We start from the raw sequence: 6,461 nt of genomic DNA, 5'->3' as shown, positions 1-6,461 counted from the left end.
TTCAAACCAGGGAGTGAGGGACAGCTTTCAGTCGGATGGTCCTTGGTACAAATAGCACATATTTGAACTGTATCGAGCGGGCATTCTTTCTGGCTATGTTTCTTCCTGCACCGAGGGCAGAAAATTGCCAGATTCTGTTCCGCCTCTGCTTGCTTCTATTTAGCCTGCACAATATCAAGCTGTGTAGTTAATGTCCCCATGATATCAGTTTTAAAATTCTCTAGCAGATTTCCAAGTTCCACTCGTGATACTCCTTCTGTTGATGTTCGATTGTCTCTAGTGAAGCGATCATTTTCTGCTGGTTTGATCCTTGTGCTGCCTCTTGAGCTCCTGATACACAGATTAATGATGTCAGCAAAATTTTCCTGATAAATGTTTCCTTTTCCCATAATATTCAACGTTTCAATCCATTGCTCCTTCATACCTCTAATCAATGCAGTTTTCAACACGTTATCGGGCAGAGGTAACGATGCATATGGAGATCTCTGCAAGTTATATTGGAAACGTTCTACATATTCTTCTAAAGTTTCGTTTGGTCTGGCTGACATTTGAAAGATTTCATCCTTTAGTTCTCTTGATCTACAGTAATCCTGATATTTTTTTAAGAAGGCCACTTTCATTTCTTCCCAATTGTTTATGACTCCACCACCTAGACCCATGAACCATCTCAGAGCTGCTCCCTTCAAAGTAGAGGGAAACAACTTTAGCTTATGGGGGTCGGTGGTGTAATCGTATCCCCTGCATAACACATCAAATTCGAATAAAAACGCATCAGGGTCTTCTGATGTGAGTCCATGAAACGTTGGGATATGTTGAAGCGAAATTGCCTTCATCGGTGCATTCACAGCGGAATCCACTATGGGATATTGCAAAGTAGAGGTTTGGGTATTTGGCTGATTCTGCGCCATGAAATCAAATATATGCCAGTAACCTTCAAGAATTTCTAAGAGAGTATCCCTTGGTTGAGGAGGGGTAATCTTAGCGGGAACTGTTTTCACAGCACTCCCTTTATCAGGGATAATGATGGCCCCTACTGTCTGAGGTGAATGAATTCCTTCAACAAGGATTTTTGCAGCGCTTCCTTTATCCGGACTGTTTAAAGGCTGGTTTGGTTCAATAGGAGATCTCAGTTCCTCGATTTCCCCTGTTTCTCCTTCTCCTTCGCAAAGGTTGCTAAAATTTCCTTCGTGCACTGGTCCAGGAGTCGAATTGTCAAGTTCTTGAAAGTCCTGCTCCTCTGTCTGACTGTGCACCTCAGCAAAGGCTTCAGATGGTGATTCTGAGGCCTGAAGGGAACTAGCAGGTTGTTTAGAGTTTACTTTCCTATAACCTACTGATGGCTGAGAGTCGGCTTTCTTATAAATTTCGTCTATAAAGGTCTTTCGTCCAAGGGTCGCCGACCCCTTGGCTTTTTCGGTTTTGGATGGAGGCTTTTGATTCTTTTCTGGCTTTTTCTGCTTAGTCATGCACTCCAATTAAATTACTAAATCAATTCTGCTAGGAAAGCGGACGGTGGAGCAGGGCTTTTACATGCTCCGCACGCAGGTTCTTACCTTCCGTTTTTAAGATCCAGTTCTCCCCTAACAGATTCGCACACTACCCTGTTAAAAGACAAATGGCTATACCCTTCCCCGGCAACGGCGCCAAAATGTGGAGTTGTAACAAGGGTCTTTTTCACCTCTAGCTATCTCACATTACAAGTCAATCCGGGAGCGTTTTGTTATTGCAAAGGATATCTCAATTTGAGGCTATTTGTCAGGATAATGATTCGTAGTATAGATCTAAAGAATACAAGAGTAAACGGATGCTAATGCTAAATTACTTTTGCATAAAGAAATCACACACGCAGCAACTTCGTCGGTCGAGGGTATGGAATTAGTAACCTATCCCCCTAGAAACTGATGAAGGAGTATGGATCATGATCTGGGAGCATTATAGCGTCTGCTGTATCTCACAACAGTCTTGAACCTCCTCTCATGCCACTTCAATAAATGCAAGAGAAAGGAACAGCAAGAAAACAGAATGGAACAGCAACTTCAGAAATGGAACAGCAATAAAAGGAACGGCAGTAAATGGAACGGCAGTAAAGAAACTAAGTCTCGCGAGGTCAACACTTCCAATCCTTGGCACACATTTACATACAAAGGGAAAACAATCATTTATACAAGTTTGCAGCTTAATCAAATGGAACAGCAAATTATTAAAGACAGGAAACGTCAATCATATATATATCAAATGGAACAGCAAATCATTAAAGACAGGAAACGTCAATCATATGTACACGATCTGCAATAGTCACCAACAATCCATTGCCCCCAATCACCTGTAGCTGAAATATTCTACTTATGAATTCTGTAATTGATGCAAACAACTCAGATCAACAGTATGCGAAGAATCCTGAAAGTATGATATGAACTTGTTACAGAGATTTATAACAGGAAAGCTACAGATGAATAAATATGAAACAACATGCAACCATAACAGATTATGAGAAACAAACCACACAAAGCAGAATTGTAATGGTACAATCAGCCAGTGTCCGTTGGAGCCGGGCCCGAAGCTTCCAATGGCGCACTGCCGTAAACTACTTCAGACGCAGGGAGAAATTAACACCAAAGATATTATATTAACGCATCAATGAGAGTACAAAACTAAGTCTCAGAGAGACTCAATAGTCTGAGTTCAACTGACAATAAAATTCGTGAACAGAAAGTTAAAGATACAGAATATATAAAATCCCCTTCATTTCCAATGCTGCCCCCCTTTTATACAATTAACGGCGGAGTTCTCCAGACGACAAAACGATTGAACATAGCGATCCCTCAGGATCGAAGATCCTGAGTGATCCGCTAAACTGTTAGCGCCTTCCTTTGCTTGGCCTGTATTTCCGAACTGGCAGTCCTTCATCTCGTTCCGGACTGATCTTCCTTGATTTACTCGACCTGGTCTGAACCTTATTTAGAAACGGAGGGACAGCCGTTATCTTCTCATCAAATTCCCGTTTTGCGTTGCGCTTTCCTGCTTTTACCTTTCCCTGCGTAGAGAAGACAACTATTAGTGATTGGATCATTTTGGATTCGTTCTTATTGCGTTTACCCTACTCTATAATAAAGAAAAGATTACAACTATTGCTTAAAACATCACTAAATTATTTATTAAAACATACCTTCCCAATGCTCTACACCATTTAATTTCAACTGCTGGGCGTTCAGACATACCCAAACACTTCATAAAAATTCAAAGCTTTTCTACCTATTCATATCAGCTTTCCTTTCATCACTTTCACTGCTGTGCTCAGGCACTCCAATCATGTAATATCCTCTTTCTCTCTGCCTTAGGCAAGATTTCCAATCTTTGCATCTCCAAGCTATCCTGCAACCTTTTCTTCTCCGCTCTTATGGCAGATTTAATTTCATATCTCTCCCCTATAAGAAGCTCTTCATCAAAAAATATAGTTCAGCAATAATGATCAAGAAATACAGGGTCCCCCTAAGTGTATGCATCATCTTCTTTTTCAGCAAAGTTTTCTCAAAAGAAACTTAGATCGACTGGGGAGCTCGAAGGACTTTCGGACTGTATTTCCTTCCTTCTCCATACTTGTGTAACTTTCTTCTTTTGCATGGGTCTAGCTTGTGTAAGAGCCCATGTTAAGTTACAATCACGTGCCATATGCCCAATGTTATGACACTTGAAGCATTCTACATTGTCCATGAATAAGATTTCATGATTTCTTCCTGTAAAATTGTTTCTTGGAGGTTGTCGGAGACCATAACATCTATCTCTATGAAATGCTCTATAGTCTTTTGCCATATGACCAAAGTTTGAACAAGAATAACAATAACCAAAAAATGAACTTTGGTACCTGGGAGATAGAGGTTTCCTTGATGTACTTTTGAAGTCTTTTTGCCTTGAGATCCTTTGATGATAACCATTGCCTCTTGCCTCTTTGACATCATCAACATTTCTTCTTGGAGCTGGTTTTCTACTTGGAGTAGGATTTCTTCTATTGTAGCCTTGATTTTTCTCCTTGCCTTTGCTGGAACTAGGAGCATCACAATTTCTTTCTGGCTTCTTCACATCTCTCTTGCTTAAAGCATTTTCATTCTTGTTTGAGGGTTCACCTACATACCCGAGCCCTGATTTATCAGATGGAGATCTGTGATAGCTGAGCATGTCATCCAAGGCTTGAGAGCTCTTCATGTTTTTGTTCATCCCTTCAACCTTTTTTCTGAGGAGGACAATCTCTTCTTCCAATCTTTCGCACTCATTATTCTTCTTTGTAAGTTGTTCCTCAGTTTCTTCCTTGCTACGAGTAGCTTCAGCTGCTACTATTTTAAGGGAGATGATATCTGACTTCATTTTGGAGATTTCTTCATTCTTTGCTTGACTTCTTTCCAGTTTCTTCTCAGCCCCTTGTGCCTGCTTCCTGGCTTCTTGTAGTTCAGACTTAAGGGAGGAGACCTCTACCTTGTACTGTCCAATCTCTTCTACAAGTATGTTCACTCTCTTGTGCCTTTGTTCAAGTTGACTTGACAAGGTATCTTCTTGCTTCTTTGCTTTATTCAATTGATTTGTCATGGATATGACTTCTTCATGATGCTTTCTTTTGCTTTCCTGAAATTCCTTCTTAAGCTTGGCGAGCTCTTCATCCCTTTCATATACTTGAAGCTTGATGAGGTCAACCTTCTCATTTTCAGCTTTTATGATGGGTTTAGAATTTCCTTCTTGACTGATAGTCATGGTCAGTGCTCCCTTTGCATGAAGGTCATGAAGTCTGTCCCATATATCCTTTGTTGATGAATATTTTCCTAGATTCTTCTTTACAGAATCAGACAGTCCATCCAAGATTGTCTTTGCTGCTTTTGCATTGTACTCCTTGGATTCTCTATCCATCCTGCTATCATCAATCACTGATTCCAAAATTTCAATCCCTTGAGACTTTAAGAAAGTCCTCATTTTTATTTCCCATATATAAAAGTTCCCATTGAACCTTGGAGCCTCAAATAGAATGCTTTCAAATAGATTGTCTTCTATTTTAGTAGTAGAGGGAGAAACATTTTTAGCAGGATTAGTGACTTTCTTCTTTGACCTCGCCATTCTTAACTATGCTTCAAATACCTGACTATGTTTTTAAAACAACTGACTATGTATCTAAAATAACTGATTGTTTCTTCAACAGTAACACAGAAAAAAAATCTTTGAGAAATACCTTGACTGAGTCTTCACTCTGCTGGAGAAGCTGCTGCAGCCAGAAACCTTCCTTCAACTTCTTTGACACCTTCAAAGAGCCTGGACTTGCTCTGATACCACTGTTGGGGATTTTTCTATTAAAATCCCAAAAACAAAATAAACTACACACAGAGACAATGCTCTGTTTCTGCCACATGATCTTTAACACAGGGAAACAAAAAAAATGTTTGGAGAACACAGAGTTTTACCCACACACATAAAAAACTTGTATTCATAAAAAGAAACAGATGCTGTTACAAAATGGGTCTTCCTCTTAAGAGAGGGATTTCACCAGCACTGCTTTTAAAAAAACATCTTCCTCACACAGAGGGATTCTCCAACTGCTGTTACAAAAACATCTTCCTCACACAGAGGGATTCACCAGAGATTATGCTGAAGAGCATCTTCCTCTTAACCAGAGGGATTCACCAATCTATGTTAAAAAGCATCTTCCTCTTGACAGATGGATTCATCAAAGACATCAGATCTTCCTCTTAACAGAGGGATTCACCGGAGACTATGCTGAAAAGCATCTTCCTCTTTAACAGAGGGATTCACCAAGAGACTGTGCTGAAGAGCACCTTCCTCTTTGACAGAGGGATTCACCAAGAACTTTTACACAAAACAAATACTCTGTCTCCTCCTGAGATTTTACACTGCTGTGTGTAAAAATCTCATTTACATTTACTGCTGTAAAAATAGACTTTTACATATACTGCTGTAATAAAAGAAATTTCTTATAATTGCAAAAGTCAACACATTAAAAAAAATATAAAGCATATGTGTTCCTTTTCATTCCATCCCCTATGCAATATGCTCTGGTTTCGCATGCTGTGCGTATACTCCTTCCATTACATATACAAAATGCATATCATATGCACTGCTGTGCATTCACAGTTTTCTTTTTTTATTTTCTTTGCTGCTGCATGCCTTCTATTACATCCCGTGTGCAATACTTAAAAGTCAACACACAAAAACTATGAGATTTGCGCTGCTGCGCATTCCATTCCATTCCCACCAACGAACAACCTTTGCATATTACATTGCTGTGTAAAACTCTTCTTTTTCTTTGCACTGCTGTGCGTTCCATTACCAATACAATACCAAAAAATGGACATTACCTACGCTGTTGCGTGTTGTCCCCATTTTCATTCAACCATAAAAAAAAGCATTCACACTCTACTATGGTTACAAATACTTGGTCAACAAAAAATAAATATAATAGGACAATG

The sequence above is a fragment of the Pinus tabuliformis genome, chromosome J (assembly GCF_031772625.1).
Source record: "Pinus tabuliformis cultivar Carrire ecotype Pingquan chromosome J, CPIR1, whole genome shotgun sequence".
NCBI classification, from domain to species: domain Eukaryota; kingdom Viridiplantae; phylum Streptophyta; class Pinopsida; order Pinales; family Pinaceae; genus Pinus; species Pinus tabuliformis.
This window is presented reverse-complemented; position numbering follows the sequence as displayed.